General features: G+C 33.6%; 1 pseudogene; it reads right to left on the bottom strand.

The window, feature by feature from the left end:
- Positions 1–3,539: 3,539 nt before the first annotated feature.
- LOC116870314 lies at positions 3,540–4,298 on the bottom strand (annotated as a pseudogene).
- Positions 4,299–12,574: the final 8,276 nt, after the last annotated feature.

Genomic DNA, 12,574 nt, shown 5'->3' with positions numbered 1-12,574 from the left:
TGGAAGTTCTGTGTCCCATCTCACAGAACTTTCCCTATGCATCTCTTCCACCTGGATGTTCACATGTATCTTTTATCATATATTTTTATTAAAAAAACAGTAAACAGTAAGTAAACTCTTCCCGAATTTTATGAGATGCTCTAGCAAATTAATCAAGCCCAAGGAGGGGTTGTGGGAACCTCTGGTTGGTCAGAAGCACAAATCACAGCCTGGGCTTGTGACTGACATCTGAAGTGGGGAGACTGGCAGTCTTGTGGGACTGAACCCTTAATGATAGGATTTGTGGGATTTGATGCAATCTCCAGATTGATGATGTCAGAAATGAGTTAAATTATAGGTGTCACAGAGAGTTGCCTGTTATAGGAAAAACAAAACAAACACATATCTGGTGTTGGAAGTGTTGTTGAGGATGGTTGTAGTATGCTTGTAGTGTGGGAGTAAAGGAGGAACACAGGAGGAAGACTGATGTTTTCCTACACAGAGGAGAATTTCTGTATCTTACAAGAGCTATAGGAACATCACCTGAGCTAAGAATGATATGAGGTGATCTAGACCACCATCATGCCCTGCTCTAGTAGAGCAGGGGTATATGGAAAACCATAATTAATTCAGTCTGTTTCAAGCTTATCCAAGTGGACTCAATGAATGTACAGACACAACATGAGGTCACTACCTTGGTTCTTGAGTTCCTAATTATGAAGATTCTTAGAATCCAGAAGAATCTTCACATTGCTTTCCTGATATTTTTATAAAAGAATGACAAAAAGGCAGAGTAGAAGCCCTTTAAACTGCTTGTCTCTACCAAGATCATTGGTATTGCATAAATCAATAAGTTATTCCATTTTTATCCCTAAATAGTCCATTGTACTGATGTAATACAGTTTGCATATCCATTCATCTATGGAAAGAAATCTTGGTTGCTTTCAGTCCTTTGTGATTTTAAATCAATAAAGTTTCCCTAAGCATGAACATACAGGTTTTTGTACAAAAGTAAGTTTTCACTAAACTATCTAGGAGCATGAATGCTACACTGTCTTGTAAATCTATGTTTAACTTTATAATAAACTGTCAAATGATCCTTTCAAAGTGACTGTACAATTTTTAATTTCAACCAGTCATGAAGAATACTTGCCAGGATATTATATTATCAAGTTTTGTGGGGTTTTGTTTGTTTGTTTGTTTTGGATTTTGGAACCATTCTACAGTGCACAAATATATCTTACTGTTGTTTGAATTTATATCTCCCTAGTGACAAATGATGTTTGAGAAACTTTATATATGCATATTTGCGATCTATCCTCTTTGATGACGTATCTATTGATATCATTTATCCACTTTTGTACTGGGTAGTTTATTTTCTTATTATTGGTTTTTAAGTGTTCTTTTTATATCCTGGAAAAATGCCTTTAATCAAATACATGATTTGTAATTATTTTCTCCCCAACCATGGTTCAAATCTTATTTGTTTCATGAGAATGTTAACAAAGTACAATTTATTATTTTTTAATATACTGTACTTTTGCATTTTATATAAAACTCATCATCAAATTTAAAGTCAAAGCAATGTCTCCTATTTTTATTTCTGTAAATTTTATAGTTTTACATTTTTTATTTAGGTCTCTAAACTATTCTGAGTTCACTTTTTGTGTAACTTGTAAGAACAATAAGTGCTTCACACAACCTATCAGAGACTCACTGGAAGAAATCACATTTACCTTAACTCTAAGATTAATTCAAAAAGATCGTTTAATTTTAGTAATTGTATAACCAGGATACAATTAATATTAATCTAACTCCTATGGAAACAAAGTACCATGAATGGGAATAGGAATAAAACATGATGTTTACTGGGATTTTTTTTTTTTGAAGATTTTATGTATGTATGTATCTATGTTAGAGAGAGAGAGAGAGAGGGAAAGGAGGGAGGAGCAGAGGGACAAACAGACTCTGCACTGAATAGGGAGCCCCGCAGGGGGCTCTAACTCAGGACTCTATCATGACCCGAGCCAAAACCAAGAGTGGGAAGCTTAACCGACTGACCCACCCAGGTGTCCTGGAATTATTATTTTTTTAAGTACTTTAAAACTGTAGCCAGGGAAGCAGATTCACTAAGGAACAAAGATCTAAAACAGAAGAAAAAACTTAGATTAAAACCTAGAAAACCTAAATTAAAGTAAGAGCTATAGGAACACCTGGGTAGCTCAATCAGTTAATGGTCTGTCTTTGGCTCAGGTCACGATCTCAGGGTCCTGGGATCCTGTCACCTAACTGGGCTCCTTCTTTAGCAAGTAGCGTGCTTCTCTCTCTGCTTATGTGCTCTCTCTCTCTCTCTCTGACAAATAAATAAATAATCTTTAAAAAATAAAATAAGATCTACAAATGAAATAATAACCTAATTTAAAAAATGATTTTAACAGCAAATTAAATTCAGCTAGAGAGAAAAAATTTGAAAAGTAAATATTGTCACATTGCAGTATGAAAGAACATAAAAACATAAAATACAAAAAGCTGATTAATAGTTATAGAGAGTTGGGGGGCCTGGGTGGCTCAGTTGGTTAAGTGTCTGCCTTCAGCTCAAGTCATGATTCCAGGGTCCTGGGATCAAGCCCTGAATCAGGCTTCCTGCTCTGCGCTGCTTCTTCTTCTCCATCTACCCTCCACCCTGATTGTGCTCTCATGCGCATGCTCTCTCTCTCTCTCTCAAATGAATAAAAATATCTTAAAAAAGAAAAAAAAGAGTTATAGAGGGTAGCACAAGGATCTAACAAATATTTAATTGGAACTCCATAAGTCAAGAGGCAGGTTGGAGCCAGAATTTTATAAAGACAATGTCTGAGGATTTTTTTAAAATTGATGGAAGACACAAGCTCTTAATTCTAAGAAGCCAGCAAATCCAAAGTGGAATAAATAAAAATAAATTCATTCTTAGACACATCATAATAAAACTCCAGAATACAACAGCTAGTGGAATAGAAATAGGTGGGTGTGGGGAAAGAAGGTTTATTACTTTCTGTAGGAGGAAGAATTAAATTGACTATTAACTTTCCACAGCAACCATGGTAACAAGAATTTAGATCAAAAAATTATTTCTAATGATCTGAGAGAAAATAACTGCCTATCTATAATTCAATTTTTTATAGATACTTTTAAAAAATAGACAAAATCTAAAAAATCTAAGAGAAGGTAAAATTAATCAACCAGAAATGAGTCAGAGAACCTGAGAATGAAAAAGCTGTTGTAAAATAATTCTAGTATGCATAAGTTTTGTTTCAATAACAATATCTAATAATAATAATAACAATAAAATCTTTGGAAATTGTGGTTGTACAACAGAGGTTAAAATCTGCATTCCTCTGTCACTTATTAATCACAGGTAATTTCCCTCATTATTTCACAGTTTTAACTTATTTTTTATAGTCTTCCTTTCTTTTCTTATTTTTTCCTCTTCTTTTTTTCTTTTTCTTTGCATTTATTTAATTTTTATTTTTTTTAGGGTCAGTCCAGAGAAGTAAAACTCTTTTGCTTTCACTGTCCAAACATCAATCAATATACTGGGAAAGCCAGTGGAAGCCCTTGTCATAGCCTTGCCTCTTGAGCACTCTGCAAGTAACACTTCCATGGGGCAGGGAGTCAGCTCCTTCCCAGTCACAATACCCTTACTATGGTCTATCCAAAAAGCCTAAATATCTCACGGAGCTTTTCTTCACTGATTGCACCTGTTCTGTTGCTTTTGTTATCCAAGATAAGGATTGGCACATTGGTATTGTTTCATTAGTCATTAAAGCATTTAGCTCAAGTGTGGTTTCCATGAGGTGAGGATGATCTGCACAATCCACCAGAAAGACAATCCCACTGATTGCTGGGAGATAATTTTTCCAAACCTGACTTGCTTGCTCATGCCTGCCAAGATCAAAAGTTATAAAAGTCTTCCCAGCAATTGTCACCTGTTCTGATATTGGATCTAATGTTGAAATATATTGGCCAAATCCAGTCACTGTTGAGCATGTGTAGAAGAGTGGTTTTGCCTGCGTCGTCCAAACCCAAGAATACAAGTTTTCCGTATTTCTTATAGAGTCCTAGGAACTGGAGGACACTGTTGATCCACTCAAAGAAGAAATAAATTATTAATGCTTACTGTGGCCAAGGGGTTCCTCTGGCAGCAGGAGGCTTCAACCCTCCCTCACAGCATATAGCCCAGCAGCACCACCATCCCCCCCCCGCCCCGCCAACAACCTGGGACCACCAGTTACTCATCTTTTCTTATTTTTCTAACCATCATCCTTTCCTTTGACAACCATGTAAACAGATAATCCATCCAAGATCACATTCATTCAGTTTCAAAGATCTTTTCCTCTGTTTGGTGTCAGTCACTCTATCCCATGGTTTTACCCTTAATTTTGATTTGTTAACTGTACCTTCTCAGAGATCTTGGTTATTACACAGTAACTGAAACACAGCTGTCCTCTATGATATTGTTTTCTATGGAAATGATGTTTTACACAGGGAGACATAATTTTCTAAGTGTTGACTAACTTTCAATTCCCTTCATCTGTTCAAGGAATTAGAGTGTATAAACTACTTGAATGTTTGCTGAACACAATCATCATTTTTATCTATTAAAAATATAAATGAGAATCACTAAAATAGTCTTATACAGTTAATTTGAATATTACATACATTTAAGAAAAATCTGACATAGGACTAAGGTTCTCCATGTGTTTAAATTTGGAAAGACTTAACTTTACTCCATCAGACGATTTCTCCATTTGCGTATCCTATGTAGGATTTTCCTTTCTTTGCTAAAGATTTGTTTATCCAGGTCTCTCTTTGTTGTTTAAAAAAAAAATTAAAAAAACAAAAAAAAACACCTGATAAAAAGGCAGAGATATGCACATTTGTTGTCATTGACACTTTGCTGTGTATCTCATTCTAATTTCCTGCCACCAACTCCCAAACTGATTGATATCTTGGCAATTCTCTGAGACAATCTGCTCAAAGTACCATCTACAGTTTTAAAGATAAAGTCATTATTTTTACATACAAGTAACAACAACAAATGACCTTTACACTTTTACTAAAACAGTGTCTGATTACTGATAAGTTCTCAGTCAGGACTACAGCAAACACTCCTGATTCATGTTACATAATTAGTAAAATTAATTCAAAGGTTTGAAGATGTTCCTCTTGTCCTTTCTCCTCTCCCCATTCCAGAGATAACTTCAGTCTCATTGCTAGACTGGCTGCTTTGTTTATGCCATCAAATAAGAAAAAAGAATAGGCAGGCGCGCCTGGGTGGCTCAGTCATTAAGCGTCTGCCTTCCACTCAGCTCATGATCCCAGGACGCTGGGATCAAGACCAGCGTGAGCCCCACATCTGGCTCCCTGCACAGTGGGAAGCGTGCTTCTTCCTCTCCCACTCCCCCTTCTTGCGTTTCCTCTCTCACATTCTCTCTCTCTCTCTGTCAAATAAATCTCTCTCTCTCTCTCTCTCTCCTTGTCAAATAAATAAATAAAATCTTAAAAAAAAAAAAAAGGAAAAAAGAACAGGAAAATGATCATTATTTTTCAATATACCACCCGAATCAGAAAAACAGTAGCCAAGAATGTTCTAAAACATATTTCAGGACTTGTTCCAGTCATCTCACTCTGCCCAAGCAATAATCCTTGCCTCTTATTTCTGAGTGCCAGAGAGCAGTTGCCCTTTTAGATCTGGAGGGGACTTGGGTAGCATAAGATAAATTAGATTCTTGGTTTGGTTTATTGGCTTCTTTTTTCTCTTGTCAGTATTCCACTTATGCTGCTTCCTGTTGTGCACCCTTCTTCCCTTCTCACCAAAGGGCTGACCCCAGAAGACAAAAAAGAGCAGGCTCTGTTGTAAGCTAATTAGAGAGGGTAGATTCCTGGGAAACTGACTACCAGCATCACAGTAACTCCTGAAGATCTTTATATTTAACAAACATTTACCAAATACTTTAGTATGTGCAGGGCTCTGTACTAAGCTTAATTTTTTTTTTCTTTTTGAGAATATGTCCAAAAGCTTGAGGTGCTTAAATTAAATGTCATTGAATCTTATTGAATCTTATTTAAAAACCCTAGAAAGTTATGTATTGATTGGGCCAGTAAAAGACTGATATTTGATTTTTAATATGGGAGCTGACTTCTTTGTTTTCTTACTTAAGGAAGACATATAAATGCACACACATGTACACGAAACATACATACGGCACATGCACACACACACTCCTATATATGTTCACTATATTCAGTTCTTTTTTTTTTTTAAGATTTTATTTATTTATTTGACAGAGAGAAAGACAGCAAGAGAGGGAACACAAACGGGGGCGGGGATAGGAAAGGGAGAAGCAATTTTCCCACTGGTAGAGAGCCCTATGTGGGGCTCAATCTCAGGATCCTGGGATCATGACCTGAGCCAAAGGCAGACGCTTAACGACTGAGCCACACAGGTGTCCCACTATACTCAGTTCTTAATGTCTTGAGCATCCATCCCAATTTATGAAGTAAACTTAACTTGAATCATCAATTTGAAAATGTATTAGTATGCAGTAATGACATGTAAATTTCAGGGTTTTTTTCTCTTTATATATAAAAAAGAATAAAATTCATTTATGTTTTAGGGAGTTGTTTATTTGGTTTTCATTGGTTTAAATAACCTAATGAAAAATACATAACCTTGGAATTGAAAAAAAGGAAGTAAATTTTTATTAGGAAACCAACTTTATCGGGCTCTAAAACTAAACTATCACATTTAATACTAGATTTTAACTTTATAATAACCTACTTTTTACAAAATAAATTTTGAAAGATAACACAGTAATTTGAGATTCTGGCATGGTCTCTCTGATACTACACACACACACACACACACACACACATACACACACAGCCAATGTGCCTACAAAGTACAAAGGTATTATAACTAAATTATATAAATTGAAGTGTTATAACCTGATTTTGACACGTGATTATGGCCCAGTGTTATTAAAATCATTATTCCATTCTCTTTTATGTATTTAATTATTTGGGAAAATGGGTTATTATGAGCTGAAATGCATCCCCTCCCCAAAAGGTGTATATTGAAATCATAACCTCTAGTACCTCATAAGGTGACTGTACTTGGAGATCAATTAACTTAATTTTACATAAAATTAACTTAATTTTAATTAAGTTAAAATGTTGGCACTTTACCAAGTTGACAAGTGAAATTTTGGGCAGCAATTGATTTCTATTTCCCAAGAAGTCCACTGAGGAGGTACCTATTTTAAAGCAATATTATAGATCTTGTGCTTTCATTTATTGAATTTGAATGTTATTAACTGTTAATATGTTGTTATGTGTAGATATAAAATAAATAAACCATATTAATCATCTATGGGATCTATGGGAAATCAGTGAGTAGCTAGGTTCCCTGGAAGAGTTTTAAATAGTTCTTATCAATTTTCTAGACCACAACCTAATTTTTTAAACTATTTTTAAAGTTTTTGTTCAAATAACCTAACCATCTTTAATTTACTGCAAACACATCAATGTTTTATGTCACAATGTATGAGTTTTTGATCTGATTGCATATATACAATACCTATACTTTCAAGTCTTCTGAGGGAAAAATGAGATTGCTAAATTCAACGCCTATAAGCGGCTATAATGTATTCATCTAAAGAAGACCAATCACTGCAGATTGTAGAAAACTGGAAAAACTGGAAATCGATCAACATATATAAAGCTATTTAGAGACACTTTTGTTTGACATAGCTGGTCAAAATGAACATATCATGATATGATCAAAGATGTCCGAAGTCTAAATAAGGCCCAATGGTGATACATTTGATGCCTCCCATAAATTTTCATGATTCTCTATATTTTCAATATCCACAGCACAAAAATATGAGTTTGAAAATCACTTTCTGATTTCACTTTCAATATGTTCCTGACAGATCTTATTTTCAATATGATTAATATAAATAATTCAATTGGCAATGCCTGTATATCGGTAAATTATGAAATTAAATTGAGAATATATGCTACTCTTAGGGTAAAATACAAAACATCAGGGAATATAATATTTACATAGTGAATTAAACTAGTCTCTACTAAATGGGCTTTACAAGATTTTTGGTTAGGTAACTGTGGCTAACTCCTCATACTATGCATGTTTTTCCTTTAATCTGTAAACTAGATGTAGAACGTAAACCATTATCTCATTGACTATGTATAATTTGTCTTACCTCATTATTCTACATTTCATATGATAATACAACCCAGCAGTAGCAAACATTTGACCTTGTCCCAGTCTATAGTATTGTGCAGTCTGACTAAAAGTAGTAATAGGCATTCTCTTTCTCTGATTCACTAATCTGATGATGCATTTTTAAATTTCATTCATTACATTAATATAATGGAGGAATGAAGTTGGTTCTTTGCCTGCAAACAAAATGACATTTAACATTACGAAAAAATGTAAATAATAGGATTCTGAAATATAACTTGGAAGGTCTTCAAAAAGCTTGACCTTTCTAAGCTTTATGTATAAACAAACACCATGAGATTTTATTCTAAAGTAATCTTATATAAGAAAAACTCAGTGTACATAATAATGATAAAATAATAAATACCACATTTCGTTAACCAAAGGCTGAGTAGTAACAGTTTAACTGGACTATTCTTCTTCTTCTTCTTCTTCTTCTTTTTTCTTTTTTTCCTAATCTCACTTCAAAGGTCAAAGCTAACCCAGTTTAAAGGTTCAATCTTTTGGGGACATAGAGAAAGACAAAGTTATAATGGTAGAGACACAAAACTGCAGGAATCATACTTACAAAAGTGATGTAGTGAATGGGATAATTCATTCACCAAAATTTATGCCATTCTCAAACTCGTATATATGGAAAATAATAAAATAATGTTTAGTGGACAAATGATTACTATTTGAGAAGAATTTTCAGATATCCACAAAAAGTAAGGTAGTGAAATGTTTTGATCAAATTTAGCTTGTAGTGGCATTTAATTCTGTTGTTCTTTCCTGTTATATGTGACTTTTTTACTGAGTTCATTTGTGGACCTAAATACCAAAAGAGTAAAAAAAAGAAGAAATATTCTACAGTAAGCATAATGCACCACACATAATGTATGTGACAAAAATCCATATAAAGCTTCTTTCTTCTAGAGTCAGTTGAACACATTATTCTATTTTTCCCACAATAATTTATTCTTCATTTGGATCATTGCAAATTGATATTTCTAACACAAATGTTAATTATAGGGTTAATGAGATGCACAATAAAATATCAAATGAGTCTTTATATCTCATAGGACTTTAAATATTATATTTAGTCCACATTTCAAATCTGCAATGTACTTAAGCATGCCTTTCTTTTTTTTTTTTTTTTTTTTTTGTTTGCTTGTTTTTTCTTAAGCAGGAGATGAAAATGAGGCATTGAGACATTTGGAAGCCTAGGTAATGCCATACAGCTGATGCAGGTGCAAGCTCAGATTCATTCACTTGAAATTTATGTACTATCAGCACCAAACTGTCATTTGATATTCATGTCTCATTCTTCTAAATTCCTTATTACCTCTCTGGTCTGTCTATTTTGGTTTCCTTGTAGACTCTCCTTGTTTTATTTAGTTTCTTTCAATGGTGATACAACCACAAATCTTTCCTATGCACCCCCGTCCTTACCAGCAATCCTATAGTTAGTCCTGAGAGATTTTCATCTATTTTAAATGACTCCAGGTGTCATTTTAATGTGGAGGTAGTTCCAACTTATATTTTAACCTAGATCCTCTCCTTCATGTGTCTACATAGCAGTGATTATTATAGTGTTGCTGATACAGAAAGATAAATATACAGAAATACATACACACACATATATAGGTAATGTGTTTATGTATATTTATTTTATATTTAGATGTGTGTGTACCTATATACCTGTGTATGTCCATGAAGTACACGCAAATACATATTTGCTCTCTGGCCTACGGTTACTATTTTCTGAAACGACTTGTTAAAGAATGTCGTATCGGTTATTTATAACAATTAGTAGTCATATCATAGAAACAACAAAATGCTCACAATCTTTGAAAACTATCTGAGGGTGCAAGTTTTTTTAATTAATCTTTCTTGCTTGATTGCATTTAACTTCCACACCTTCCATTTTCAGACATCATGAGACCGTTCACAGTAACTCTATTTACAAACTATATAAAATCATAATAGAAGAAAATGAGTCATGGAAATAAGTACATGTTATTCAGGATGGTAATAGCTATCAAATATTATGCAAAATGCAGCATGACTTTTCAATCATCTGATTCTATACAAAAACACCTTTTTTGATGAAGTCATCTGTGAACAGCAATTTGCTGAAACAAGGCATAAAAATGTCCTGAGAATTCACACACTTACCAAAATTCCTAATAGTACTTAGAATTAGGCTATGGGATAGTATCCCAAAGGATGCTTAGAGGAAGCTTCATTGCTTTAGTCATTTAAAACTAGGTTGGACAAATCTTGGGGGAATATAACTGAAGAAATAATGCTCTACATTTCTTGAAGATAGTCACATTGATTTAATGGCCTTTTTTTTTTCATTTTGAAATTCTATAATAATATGAAACTTTCAACTCACTTTTATGTTCAGTTTCTCTAGGGTTCATTCTGTAAATTATGTCTGTGGACGTTTGTGAAGCTTTGTTGATAATTCTGAGAATGCTGTCTATGTGGAGTATCAGTTTATTTCACGGATTACTGACAATGCCTATATTCCCAAAGTTTTCATCATGTTAACACAACATCACAAATTTGTGACATAAAGTTGTGAAAGAAGGAGTCAACTGGATATCAATTTGTAATGTTTAGAATTTTTTTAAACCTCAGCTTTTGCAATGGACAAAGGATGCTATGTAAAAGTATGCTTATGCTAAGTAAAGGAAAATATTTAAGAAGTACCTGAATTTATTTTTTTTAATTTTTTTTAAAGATTTTATTTATGTATTTGACAGAGAGAGAGATCACAAGTAGGCAGAGAGGCAGGCAGAGAGAGAGGGGGAAGCAGGTTCCCTGCTGAGCAGAGAGCCAGATGTGGGGCTCTATCCCAGGACCCTGAGATCATGACCTGAGCTGAAGGCAGAGGCTTAACCCACTGAGCCACCCAGGCGTCCCCAGATTTTATCTTTTTAAGCCTCAGTTTCCATATACAAATCTGTTAATTCTTGAATTGTTTCTTGTGTATTCATTAAAATAATTTATGAAATATAGTTAATATTATATCATCAACAATCAGTGTTTGATTGAGCTCCCCGCTGAGCAGAGAGCCCAGGACCCTGAGACCATGACCTGAGCTGAAGGCAGAGGCCCAATCCACTGAGATACCCAGGTGCCCCAGAAGTACCTGAATTTATTAGCTTTTTAATTGATTGATAGCTAGAGGAAGGAGAAGCAGTAACAATTTGAAATATATTAAATCTGTAATTAGGTTGGAATCACTTTATTAGTATTATTATTGATATTATTAAGAACCAGGTGAGGGGATTTACTTAACCACTTAACTTGAAACAAGAAACAGGGTAAGTTCTTTAGGAAAAGCAAATATATAGTTAATCCCAATAACTATAGAATCATGGTGTTAATATTTTCGATGAAAGTTTTCTAGTCTTTTTTCTAAGTGAAATATCATATAAATATAAAAATTATGTGAATGTTTAATATTCTTAAGATAGTAAATAAAGTGGAATACATTTTCATTATTTTTTTCAGTTAAAAATAGTATTTTCTCAAGTTAGGAAAATACCAAGGATGGAAACGATGAGATTTTAACATCAGCTAGATCTGGCCCAAAACACTTCCTTTGATTCTAATTAGCTAAGAGAATGTACTTGCTGGCAGAATTCTGAATTTGGAATATCATGAGTTTTATTCAGAGACACAGTACATTTTTTGCTATATACTTTCACTGCCTTTCTCATTCTCCTTCTTCTTGGCAGGTAAAGTGTAACAAGCTATCTTTATTCCCTTGAGAAAGGCTCTTCTCTTGACTTTTTCTCAGATTTATTAGGTTAGATATATGTTATCATTCTTTCTCTTGTCTTATCCATTTTATTTTATGGCACATAAATTGAATCCTATTAAAATCTAGGCCCTTCTGGATTATCACAGAATTAATTTTACCTTATCATAGTTTTAAGGTTTTTTTCCTTCAAAGGAAATCAAACAATTTGTATAACTTGCCACTTTCTAAAGCTTATATAATATATACTCTAATTTTTAAGAAAATATTTAATTTTAGCACCTGTATTTAACATCTAATAATCACATTTGATTTTCATTCCTTATGTTAAATTCTCTTAAAAACTACTGAACCTATCTTGAGATAGAGAACATTTGATCTTTATACGTGCATATGAAGAAAAGTCTTTAAATTTTAGGAATACTTTAATTATCACTAGAAATTTGGAGACAGAACACTACATATTAATTTAGTTAACAACACAAGCAATACATTATCAGTTTCAGATTGAAGATGGAGTAGAGCATGCTTGGACTGAAAATCTCTAAGTAACA

Source organism: Lontra canadensis, unplaced genomic scaffold (genome assembly GCF_010015895.1).
Source record: "Lontra canadensis isolate GAN:19392208 unplaced genomic scaffold, GSC_riverotter_1.0 scaffold22, whole genome shotgun sequence".
NCBI classification, from domain to species: domain Eukaryota; kingdom Metazoa; phylum Chordata; class Mammalia; order Carnivora; family Mustelidae; genus Lontra; species Lontra canadensis.
This window is presented reverse-complemented; position numbering and strand designations above follow the sequence as displayed.